Source organism: Lactuca sativa, chromosome 3, assembly GCF_002870075.4.
Source record: "Lactuca sativa cultivar Salinas chromosome 3, Lsat_Salinas_v11, whole genome shotgun sequence".
Lineage (NCBI taxonomy): Eukaryota > Viridiplantae > Streptophyta > Magnoliopsida > Asterales > Asteraceae > Lactuca > Lactuca sativa.
The window spans coordinates 66,529,803-66,543,425 of record NC_056625.2 but is presented as its reverse complement, the minus strand read 5'-3'; the positions used below and the strand labels follow the sequence as shown (position 1 = coordinate 66,543,425).

At 34.2% G+C, this 13,623-nt stretch overlaps 3 pseudogenes; 1 reads left to right on the top strand and 2 right to left on the bottom strand.

Annotated features, from left to right (window-relative positions):
• Nucleotides 1–11,293: 11,293 nt before the first annotated feature.
• On the bottom strand, nucleotides 11,294–11,411 carry LOC111888409 (5S ribosomal RNA; annotated as a pseudogene).
• A 196-nt stretch (nucleotides 11,412–11,607) lies between these two features.
• On the bottom strand, nucleotides 11,608–11,725 carry LOC128133134 (5S ribosomal RNA; annotated as a pseudogene).
• Nucleotides 11,726–12,206: 481 nt separating this feature from the next.
• Nucleotides 12,207–12,324, top strand: LOC111888411 (5S ribosomal RNA; annotated as a pseudogene).
• The last annotated feature ends 1,299 nt before the right edge of the window (nucleotides 12,325–13,623 follow it).

Here is a 13,623-nt window from a genome sequence, read left to right as displayed (position 1 = left end):
ATTAGCATAACACTTATGCTCCAACTAGCTTTGACATGTATCCAGAAATCAGCTGGACTCCTAGAAATCAATGGTTTATTGACTTTCTTACCAAAGTTCAGATTTCTGATATGAGATGCTTTGATAAGACTTTATCAAAATCATACATCTTGCCTTAAACAGCTCATATGTGTGTCTAAACAATTTTAGAACTATGAAAAGGGATGTCGTAATCATAGTCTCAATTGTTTAGACCTTTGCCATTTCTCACAAGTCCATGTTAGTGTGTCGGTTAACCACACACGCTCCACTAACGACTTTAAGAATGCAAATATCACAATTGCTATCTACTTAAAATCTTTTTAGCGAAAGGGTTTCCTCACCATCATTTTCATGAATCGGAGAGAAACCTTATGACACTTAGCTGCTATGGTGTATGCGTTCCTATCCATGTGAATTTATCAAAACCATGATCACAAGACATGGTTAGTAACAGATTCATATGGACCGAACTTGTTCAATCTTAATTTATTGCCACTTGGCAGCAAAATGGCCTACCATGTCTTCCAAGTTGTTATGCAAGCAACCGAAAACTCATAGAACTCACATGCATAGTCAACTTTAACCGGTATGGGCATAGAAACAATAATTATGTCAACACGATAGGTTATAAACCTCAAGTCGTGTGCTAGTGATAAACTACAGGTTTTATTCTTGATTAGTTCTTGAAACTCTTTCATGATCTTTAAGACTCCCATTGTCTTCTTGACATATAAGACTCTCTTGCCAAGAACCATTCATTGGCAAAAAAAAATGTTCAAGAGATAGTTCGGATTCTTATCAAGACAAACACTCCACAAAATTGGCCTTAGTTAGTCTTTGTCTTATCTAAAACATCACAACTTACCAATTTCAAATGTACAAGAGTATAAACCTTCTTTAAGATATGTCACTCAAGTTACAACCGTGGAGTATGACTCTAAGAATTGTTTTGGAACGAAGTATGAGTCATCTTCTTGATTTAACCATTTCAACAATTCATGATTCCTCTTCTTAGCCATAGGAATGCACTAAGATGTCCTTAGAAAATAAATTGTGATATGGTTTCATAATCATTAAGATGATTATAAAACATGATACTAAAGTACTCTCCCGTCTTTTCAGATTTGAGAAACTTTTATCTTTCTGCCTAATTTGATTCTTCTCATTCGTTCTGCCATACATTGAAACTTTTCCAATGTTTCAGAATTATACTTAAACTTGTAAGTATAACCATATTTACTAAAATTTAGTAAATCATGACGAATAGTTTTATCGATCTTTGTGGTGGACTTGACTAGTGCAAAAGAATGTGTACTCGATCCCTTAGTCCTTCACTTGACTTGCATATACATGTGAACAAGGAATTAGTCTTAATTTTCCAAAGATAAAAATTTTCATTCATCATATAACACAACTTGCATGATTCCAAGTTTCGGTCCAATTGAGACTTAGGTGATGAGAATCTTTCCTTATTTGGCAAATTTAGACACTACCACAAGTGAAAAAATCAAATTCATATTTCCAATATTTCTAGAAACATACAAACATCAATTTTTCATAAATGTTATTGCAAGGAGATATAAAGTAAAACAAGATTTTTATTTATTTATAAAATGCAGAAAAAAAAACTTTTCCTAGCAATGCAATTATAAGTGGAAACTATGCTATTACATATTTCCTAGCAATCTATCATAACTCTCAAGCAGCAGCTCAGAAATCCAATCTTCGAACCATGCGATTGAAATCTATCTTCGCAATCAAATTCAACATACTCTTCTTCTAAGCTTCCTTCCCTTTGCTTGATCCTGCCAAACATCAATATGCAACCTAGTCACATCATGTATTAAGAATCAACAATTAGAAACTTAACAGAGTTAGATAGTATACCTACCAGAAGCAGAGTCAAACATTTTGTCTCTACTTTCTTTCAGATCTTTCAGGCAGTCAGGGCAGCTTTGCTTCCAATGTCCCTTCTCTTGACAATAAAAACATATAGATTCTTTGGGAATGGTACACGGGACTATCACAGACTTAGACTTTTTCTCTACCATTTGGTCAACTGGGTTGACCATGGCCAATCCCTTTCCATTAGGAAGAGAAAAATTTTCTGGACTTCCAATGTTACCATTGTCAATGTCCATGGAATTTTGAGAAGTAGATCTTCCACCTAAATTTACTTTTCCAGTGCACCAAAACATTTTTTATTCAGCAGCAACAAGCAAATAAGTACGATTAATAAGGGTCATGTCGTTGTCTGTCACTAGTAGTCCTTAGTGAACTCACTATACGACCCAGGAAGTGATTGAAGAACCCAGTCAACAGCCAACTTCCTTGAGACTTCAACACCCAACACTCTCAGCCTGTCGATATGTGACTTCATTTCCAAGACATGAGAACACACAGGCCTTCCATCTTCATGTTTCATTGCAAGTAGGTCTTGAGTGACCTTGAATTTTTCAAGTCTTTGAGCTTGTGGGTTAGGGAGAATAATTGGAGGAGGTGGAGGAAGAGAAGTATGATTTCCATGATCCAATCGTGGGACATCATCTTCATTAGGAAAGCTTTTTCCAAGAGATTTGGGAAGACCATAATTGTCTGAAGCAAACATTTACAATGGGAGAAATTCAAGTTAGTTTATTTAAGTCCTTAATAGAACACCCAATATGAAATATTAAGGCTAGGACCCAACACAATATTTTTATAACTTGTAAGAGGGATGTCGTAATCCAAGCTATAAAATATTTGAAGGTGAGCGAATGACGATTCACCAATTTCCACGATGAAAAACAAAATAGGTATTAGGTTTTAATTGGATTGAAACTCCTAGATCTTTTGAGATTAATTGAACTTTTCAATGGCATGTTTAAATCTCAATTGTGCCCTCTCAAGTTTGTGACTGGGATGTCGAGGATCACAAACACGGTGTGAATAACCATGCAAATTAACTTGGTTTCCTTTATTTTATCACCTAATCGATGTGTCGGTTACCCACACGTGCTCCAACGATCTATGATAAACATTAAGTCACCCTTTCCCACTCTTACTAGTCCATGTTAGTGTGCCAGTTACCCACACACACTCCACCAATGACTTAGTAAGCTACAAAGTGTAATTTCATGGGTTAGCACCATCTTCACATTTTCCTAAAGTAACTAAGATTGGGAATTTATAAAAGGTTTAGTTACTTTATATTTATCATTATACTTATAATGAGAATTATAGTCCTTGTCCTACCCGTTCGGCTAACGACCCTCCACCAGTCAAGGAAGCGGTGGGTGAGATTGGACACCCATTAAGCTGTCATTTTATAGGCAACAACCTTATACCCCCCCCCCCCCTTATAGATCGGCTTCGTGAATGAGGCCTACTAACGGTAAGACTGGCTTGCTCTTATACATACATACATACATATATATATATATATATATATATATATATATATATATATATATATATTATTAACTTATAATACAATAAAGTATAAGGGCTGAATTTTAACTTTTAAAACTTTAAGGTTTGGAATTAAAGTGTGTGTGAGACTTTACAAAAATTCCAAAACTTGAGGCAAGTTTTGAAATTATTCAAGACTTTTCATTTCTATAACCTATGAGTCTTAATGGATTTAAAGAAAAGACTTTTGGAATTCCATAACTTGAGGAAAAGTTATGGAGTCCATTAATTGACATTTAGATTAAGAATTACACTAACAAACAATTTACAAATAATTCCTATGATCTACCAAAACTCATAAGTAAGAACATTCATATCAACAATTTCAAGAATCATATAAACATATTTAAAACTTGAAAATTTGATAATAACCATTGAAAATGGATTAGCATAATCATTCCCACAACAAAAACATGTTTTATAAGTCCAAAAAAGTTTAGCGTAATGATTTTAGTCCATTTCTAGCAGCAAAACTCAAAAATTTGCACACAGGGCCTCCTACTCGCCGAGTACAAGAGCCTACTCGGCGAGTAGGATGAGTTTATACTTGGACTCATCGAGTCCCCTCATGGACTCGGCGAGTTCACTGTACAATTAGCAGAATTTCGACTTTTTCAAGCAGTTTGCATCAAGTATAATGAAAACAAGCCTAGGCTTTAATACCACTGATGGGTTTTGAGCATTCTTACACTCATATGGTGTACATGCAACCCGAGAAACATTGGATCTATGTATTCTCTATTATGCATGCAAATATGATTTTTCCAAGGTTCTCATCCTAACTAAGAGACCATGGGGTACATGTAATATAAAACTTAGCGGGATGACATACCTTTTTCTTGTGGTTGATTCCTTCGAGCTTCAAGAGCCTAGCACCAATAATATGGATGCCTCAAGTGGAATCACAAATCACCAAAACACCTTGGAAAACTTGAGAGAATAGTAGTCACACTACAAATCAGCCCACTATTGTTTACTCACACACTAGTCCCATTTCATGTGCCAAAGACCTCTTTATATAGTATGGAGGATTAGGGTTACATTCATGTAAACCCTAATACCCATGACCTTTCATTTCCATAAGATCTATGGGTTAAAAACTCCACGGACTATCCATGCAAGCTTAGCTCATCCTAAGTGAACTTGGCCCATTCTATATATATATATATATATATATATATATATATATATATATATATATATATATATATATATATAAGAGTCCATATTTAATTAGTTCCTTTTGATCACTAAATTAATTCTAAATTAATTCTTGATCAATACTAATTAAATAATATGATTTCATATTAATATATTATAAATAATAATATATTAATAAATCATAACTATACTATTCTGAAAAGACTATCCATACAAATTGTTCTGGTGAAATGCAACCCAAATGGACCATGCTACTATCGGTTCGAGTACATACAAATAATAGTTATTGGCTTATACATCTGATCCAACAGTTTTAAGACTAGAAGTTTTTCTGGTTATATGATCATATCTGAAATATGTTGTTGGTACACTTCTTCTTCATAACATCTTGAACATTCTCTCTTCTGTTTTCTCAATTCTGAGTCTTATCCGATTAAAGATTGGGACTACCACCCAAATAGTTTAATCTGAAAGTGAAAACCACAATTCTTAGAATTTCCAAGCCTTTTCTATACCCCAATTCTTACAAGTAGTGGGTTTGGTAAAGGTGAAATGGCAGCATCAGAATGGTTCTGAGTGGACTTGTGAACCCGATGAGGAGATGAGAGAGCATTATCTAGAGCTATTTTCGGCAACAGACTTTAGGTACGAAGTCTAATTCAAGTGGGAGAGAGTTGTAACGCCCGGTTTTTGGAAAGACTTTAATTTATGTTTTTGTGTAATTTTAGCTAGCCACATCGTGGTAAACATATCACCACGATGTGACATTCTATAATATGCGGTTATCAATTAATGGTCACCATGGCATGGCAACATGTCTGCCACGGCGTGGATGTCATTTAATGGCAAAACTTAAATCTCAGGCCTTGGGGCCCTATTTAAAGGATATGATCATTAGGGTTTTGAGCATTATCAGCCTCCATCACCCTCCAAAATCAGAAACCTAAACCCTAGCCTCTCATTGAAGTTCTTTACCTTGTTTTAGTGTTTTTTTGTCCTTGAGAAGAAGAAGATGGAGCCTTTTTCATCTCTACTCTTTGTGTGCATCTTCTGGAACCATTGTGAGTTTCCAAGCTCCCATCTTGGTGATATCATCCTTATAGATATATATTATTTGTCATGTTTTGGTCCATATTCAAGTTTTAGTTGATTGTAAGAGATAAATTTTTTACAACTTTATGACTCTCCTTAGTCTTTTAGTCATCATCTCTTCTGGATCTAGAAGTTGAAGTAGTTTTTGTAGCCAGGCTTGAGTTTTAGGTCACTTTTATCCCATTTAACCTAGTTTTCAAAAGGGCATGCATGGGTCATGCATGACCATAAAGTTGTGATTTTTATTTACCTTTTAGGTCCCAAGACTCTTCCTGGAAGAGCAATAAACTTTTTAGATTAAGGACTTAACCCATTAAGAATTATCCAAGTGTGATAGCCACGACGTGGCTAAGTGAAAACTCATGACTGAGTTATCCAGTAAATGTCACGGCGTGGGAATAGTTCACCATGGTGTGGTGGTTGTGTTGATCGTGATTAAGTTAGGTGGTCACGGTGTGGCCATGGGTTGGCCACGACGTTGAGACTTACTGAAGTTAACCTTGACCTTGACCCTTCACATTTTGACTTGGTTGGCTTTTGGCCATTTGGCTAGGTTTAGAAGGTCGATTAAGGGCTTACCTTGTATGGTTTATTAGGAGCTGTATAGCACCCGATTCATTGAAAGTGAGAGCAGTTAGTTGTTGACAACGTCTGCAAGGTGAGTCTTCTCACTATACTATGTAGGATGCTAGCAGTCTTTGTGATTCTTGCAATGTATGTTAGGTGGGGCCCATTTGTATGTTGGGTGGGGCTAATTATGTATTTTGGGAGGGGCTCGTTTGTATGCTAGGTGGGGCTCGTTTGTATGCTGGAAGGGGTCTGTTTGTATGATGGGCGGGGTTTTATTGTTTTGTATGGTATGTGGTATTTTGGGGAACTCACTTAGCTTTGTGGTTACGATTTTGTGGTTTAAATATTTTTAGGTACTTCCAGTTCCAAAAGGAAGAACCCGACTTGACTTTGTAACATCCCCCTAATAGTTTTTCCATATTGATTTATTATCCTATTACTCTGATGTTTGAGAGATACATTTTACTGTGATTGGTTTGGAACAAATGATTTTATGGGTTTGATGGTTTTAAAATTAAAAATTTTGGTAGTATTTTTCGATTGTTACATGTTTACTCTGTTGTATCATGTTTAACCTTACATATTACATTATTAATTACATACATCAATTATATATATATATATATATATATATATATATATATATATATATATATATATATATATATATATATATATGATCAAGTTAAATTGAGAATTATAAATATTGTGTAAATGTAAAAACGATTATGGAGCATCAGATTAAAAGAATGATACAAATAAGATTTATCTATAAAAAATCATTTTATTTTAGGAAGATTTTATACTCATCAGAATCGTTGGTTCTTTCAATCCGACACTTGAAAATCATTCTTACATTCATGTGTTACTTATGATTTATGAACCTCTTATATATATATATATATATATATATATATATATATATATATATATATATATATATATATATATATATATATATATATATATATATATATATATATATATATAGTTATTTTGAGGTCTCGTAGAGTATTATGCATAGAGGTGACAATTGGTTGGACGATGTTATTTTCATTTTGATTCGTTTAATTAAAAATGAAAATCCAACCCAATTTAACCTCGTTAAATAAAGAGATTAATAATTCTCAACTAAATCCAACTTGTTTATTAAATAGGTTGAAATCGGGTTGACTTGCTTATTTTTTTCATAATCTAAATTGTTCAATAACAGATGTTGACCCACTAAAATTTCCAAAAAAAATGAAAAAAAAAATCTAATAATCTTTAAAATGAAATTACATCAAACTTAAAACTCAAACAATTCTACAAGTTTAAAAACAATTAATTGCCATGGTTTTCAAGATCATGAGTCATGGTGAGTGAGGACTGGGAGATATATTTTACTGTGATTGGTTTGGAACAAATGGTTTTATGGGTTTGATGGTTTTAAAATTTTTGATAGTATTTTTGGGTTGTTACGTGTTTACTCTGTTATATCACGTTTAACCTTACATATTACATTATTAATTACATACAATAGTTATATATATATATATATATATATATATATATATATATATATATATATATATATATATGATCAAGTTAAATTGAGAATTATAAATATTGTGTCAATGTAAAAACAATTATGGAGCAACAGATTAAAAGAATTATACAAACAAGATTTATCTATAAACAAATCATTTTATTTTAGGAAGATTTTATACTCAACGGAATCGTTGGTTCTTTCAATCCGACACTTGAAAATCATTCTTACATTCATGTAATACTTATCATTTATGAACCTCTTTATAGTTATTTTGAGGTCTCACACGGTATTATGCATAGAGGTGGCAATTAGTTCGGCGATGTTATTTTCATGTTGATTCGTTTAATTAAAAGTGAAAATCCAACCTAATCTAACCTTGTTAACAAAGGGATGAATAATTCTCAACTAAATCCAAACTTTTTTTAAATGGGTTGAAATCAGATTGACTTGTTTATTTTTTTTTTCTTAATGTAAATTGTTCAATAACGGAGGTTGACCCACTAAAAATTCCAAAAAAATGAAAAAAAATCCAATAATCTTTAAAATAAAATTACATCAAACTTAGAACTCAAATAGTTCTACAATTTTAAAAATAATTGATTGTCATGATTTCAATATCATGATTCATGGTGAGTGAGGGCGGAGAGTCGGATGAAAGAGAAAGGGAAGCATGGGGGATGAATAGTGATTAAGGTTTAAAATTGGATCAAATTTCATTTTTTTTTGAACGATTGTCAAATATATAAAATAGCCAACGGGAAATCGAACAAAGAAACAATGAGTTCGCAACAAAAATAGGTCAACAAAGAACTAAACAACAAACTAAAACAAGAGAGCCTAAAATAATTAAAATAATAAAAAGAGAACCATTGTAGCAGGTGTTCCGAACTTCAACCACCAAAAAGTTGTATTGAACTTTGAGACAACACCAAAAAAACTAATCAAGAAAAGTTGTTGATTTGAGTTTTAGTTACACAGTGTAACTTTGTGACGATTAGGTTTGGGTTCGTTCTTAAGATGGAAGGGAATGAGAAGGATGTTGATAGTAGTGATTAGGGTTATATGAGACTATTAGAGTAACATAGTAGCCAACTAAGGTTGCATGTGAGTATGGTTAGTACTTAGTTGCATCAAATATTTTTATTTTTATTTCTAAAGTTTTAAGTTATCAATTAAAAATATTTAAAATTCTTAAACGAGTTGATGGGTAGAAACCAAGTTAAGAAATGATGGATTTTCTAGGTTACAACAAAAAGATTTGCACATCAGATTTTAATCAGAGTACATGCAACCTAGAACTCTATGACATTTTCTCTTGTTATTACAACATACTTTATGAAACAGTGTCTGACCTATTAGAATCGAAATTTACTAGTGTTAGAATCATTCCTTTAGCAAAAAACAATTGATGCAAGAAACTCTCTTGTAGTTCTCCTTGGAAAACTTGCTCCAATAATGTGGTAGCCTCTAATGTGTCACAAGTAAAACTCAAGGAAACCCTAGGATCGATATTTAAGAGAGAGGGAGAGTAAGAAATCTGATTTCTTTTTTATTAGTGATAGTTTCATTTTATTTATTTTTTTTTATAGTTTATTTTAGCATATTTCATGCATAATTTAGCTAATCATCATGCATATTTTCCTTTTGTTATTTTATGACTATTTCGGGTACTTTCTAGTTTCTTGAGCATAATTACGGATTTTAAGAACACTAGCGGTTCAGGGCATGTAGGAAGCAATTAGACATGGAGGACAACAAGGATCATAGGCTTGATGTCTAGTGGATATTGTGCATGAAGTGGGCTACTAATCGTGGAGCGTTGAAGAATATGGGCTTGTGCTTAAAAGAAAATGGTGGAACATTTTTGCATTCGGTATTAAAATTATTAGGCGAGTACATGAGTTTTGGATGATTTGTAGAAGATAAATTGGGCTTAAATTGAAGGAAACTTAAAGATTTATGGGCTACTAGCTGATGGGAGGTGATATGGGCCAGTGGACTAAAGCTTTGAAGGCCCAAATATCGAAAGAGCCCACATCAGGCACCACCCGCATAGTAGCATACATACCGCACACATGCCTGCATGGGCATTTCTGGGAATTCATCATTTGTGTTATATGGGGAAGGTTGGTGTGCATCTTTTTCACACTTCTACACCTTCGATTTTGGAGCATTTTCTCTAGAGAATTTGAAGACTTTGAAGGACAAGAACAATTGAAGAACATCTTCTTTTTACTCTTGAATCTTGCTACATGTTTAGTACAATCTACTTTTATTTTGTTTTCTTAAGTTTAGCCATGTTAGGCTAAACTAATATTGGTTGACTTTGGTGAAATTGCTTAAAAGTTTGGTTGAATATTGAAGAACTCCATGAACTTGTTCTCAAATCTCTATGAAAGTGTTTTACATCTTAACTTCTTCTTGCTACTTATATGTCTTTATTCATGAGTTTAGATGTGTGTGTAGTGATTAGTTGGCTAATTTCTTGATTAAGTAATGGATCTTCAAATTATCAAGCAACAAATGGTTCTTGTGTTAGTTTTAACTTCATACAATCATAAAAACATTTTTTCCAACATAGTACTAAAAGCATTTGACTCTTCTTGTATTTGGTGACTTTTTGGTTCTTAATGCTAGTTAATTTTCACTAATTACAGACTTAATGGAAATTATGAATTCAACTAAGAAAATATGTTATTGATTTATCTAGGTATTTCAATAACTAAGAAAAGTCTAGGTAATCTCAAGCTTCTTGGATTACTATAGCCACATTAGAGATTTATGACAAATATTGCACCTTGGATTCTAATGATGTATTTACCAAATGTTCAAGTGATGAAATCTTAAGTCAACCATCGTTCTCTCATTGATTTTACATCGAAATCTTGTTTTTTGTTTAATTGTGTTCTCTAAATCTTAGTTTTACTCTAGTTTACTTTCAAAATATCAAAAGACTAAAAGCCCTATTTTACTTTTATTGTCATTTTATAAATGTTTTATAAAAAGATTTACATTGACTAACAAATTGAACCAATCTTTATGGATTAGATCCCTTTACCACTATATACTATTTTAGTGTGCAAGCTTTAGGATTATTTATTTTGTTGGCCTCCATAACCACCACTTAGGGTGAGAGATCGTTTTCTTCCAAGGGTTATGGCCCTTTATGTAGATGCCAAATACCCTTGAAACTCTAGATTTGAATAATAAAATAATAGTATTTTAATATGATTCAAATACAGTTTCCTTATATGATTCAAGAGGCTTCCTGTAACATCCCCCTCTGGCACGTATCACGTATCCAAGGGTTATGGCCCTTTATGTAGATGCCAAATACCCTTGAAACTCTAGATTTGAATAATAAAATAATAGTATTTTAATATGATTCAAATACAGTTTCCTTATATGATTCAAGAGGCTTCCTGTAACATCCCCCTCTGGCACGTATCACAATATTGTCCGTTTTGGGCCACTCGGCACGAGGACTTCCCAGGGGGTCACCCATCCTGGTACTACTCCCGCCCAAGCACGCTTAACTGCAGAGTTCTTATGGGATCTGCTGCCCTCACGGCTTTAAAACGCGTTGTGATAGGGAAGGTATCCACACCCCTTATATGGAATGCTTAGTTCTCCTTCCCAGCCGATGTGGGATCAGATCTAACCCACTTTCACCCCCCATTATAGGGTTCGACGTCCCCGTTGAACACATCGACCCGTGCCCTAGCTCTGATACCATTTGTAACATCCCCCTCTGGCACGTATCACAATATTGTCCGCTTTGGGCCACTCGGCACGAGGACTTCCCAGGGGGTCACCCATCCTGGTACTACTCCCGCCCAATCACGCTTAACTGCAGAGTTCTTATGGGATCTGCTGCCCTCACGGCTTTAAAACGCGTTGTGATAGGGAAGGTATCCACACCCCTTATATGGAATGCTTAGTTCTCCTTCCCAGCCGATGTGGGATCAGATATAATGGGGGGTGAAAGTGGGTTAGATCTGATCCCACATCGGCTGGGAAGGAGAACTAAGCATTCCTTATAAGGGGTGTGGATACCTTCCCTATCACAACGCGTTTTAAAGCCGTGAGGGCAGCAGATCCCATAAGAACTCTGCAGTTAAGCGTGCTTGGGCGGGAGTAGTACCAGAATGGGTGACCCCCTGGGAAGTCCTCGTGCCGAGTGGCCCAAAGCGGACAATATTGTGATACGTACCAGAGGGGGATGTTACAAATGGTATCAGAGCCAGGGCACGGGTCGATGTGTTCGACAGGGACGTCGAACCCTATAATGGGGGGTGAAAGTGGGTTAGATCTGATCCCACATCGGCTGGGAAGGAGAACTAAGCATTCCTTATAAGGGGTGTGGATACCTTCCCTATCACAACGCGTTTTAAAGCCGTGAGGGCAGCAGATCCCATAAGAACTCTGCAGTTAAGCGTGCTTGGGCGGGAGTAGTACCAGGATGGGTGACCCCCTGGGAAGTCCTCGTGCCGAGTGGCCCAAAGCGGACAATATTGTGATACGTGCCAGAGGGGGATGTTACACTTCCTGAATCCTTCTGGACACTCCTTTAAACCGTCTATAGCAAGGAAGGATCTAGAATTATCTTCATTGCTTAATTATTAAATAATTTCAATTCAACCCTTGAACCCTTTAACTAATTCTAATTAACTCAAAATTAATTATGATTAATTCTTAATTAATTGTTAACTATTTTTAACTAATATATTAATCATATAGTATATTAATAGATCATTTATCTCTCTCTTACTATCAATCCAAGCCATTTCTTGGTTATGAGGGAACCCCAAAAAGGACTTTACTTTTATCCACTAAGAATATATCAAATTAGTTAAGACCTTAGACACTTAATCCAACAAGAATTTCAATACCAACCAACATAGTTAATAAAATTTTTTAGATGGATCTCGTTCCCCCCCCCCTCTAAAGATAAATAGGTGCAAACCCTGCTCCTAATATTTTATAAATACCCCACTTTTGGGAACAAGACCTTGGATGACGTTCCTCCGCATAGAAACCCATAACAACATCGATATGTTATACTCGACTTACTAAATCATGTTACTAATCATTTCCAAAGTCAAATTCGCTTTGACCTTTGAGAACTTTGTGTCTGGACCGATATGACTTGTTTGATTCATGGCCAAGTCACTTAGAGTCTTAGACTCCTATTGTATTTCAATTTCTCTACATGAATCCCCCATACAACTAAGTAAGTCGACATGGCCAAGTCACCTAATCTGTTGTAGCTGCAACGTAATTTTTTAACATTGATTCTAAACACATACCGACACTTAACAAATGTATAAAAAACTAAAAGAATAATATACCATTATTATATAAAAAACCCATTATCTAAGAATTATGCATGTTGTTCACTTTTGGGGGTTTTTTTTCCATCTTCTCATGGCGTGTGTGATGGAGAGCAGTTCGACTTCCTTTCTTCCTAAGTTTAGGCCTGAAGTACCGTCTTCTCCACCGATAACCTTCTTCCAAAGCTTCTTAATAAGCTTGAATATATATATATATATATATTATATATATATATATATATATATATATATATATATATATATATATATATATATATGTTTATGTGTTCCTTGTATTTATTGTGTGCTATAATGCACCAAAAAGAATTTAGTAAATATAGATTATTATTTAATCAAATAAAGATATATATTAAATGATTTTCATAATTGTATGTATATTAATTTATATCCATAATTATAATTCTTTTTTGTGGAAACTAATTAAATCAACCATTAATGTCATTA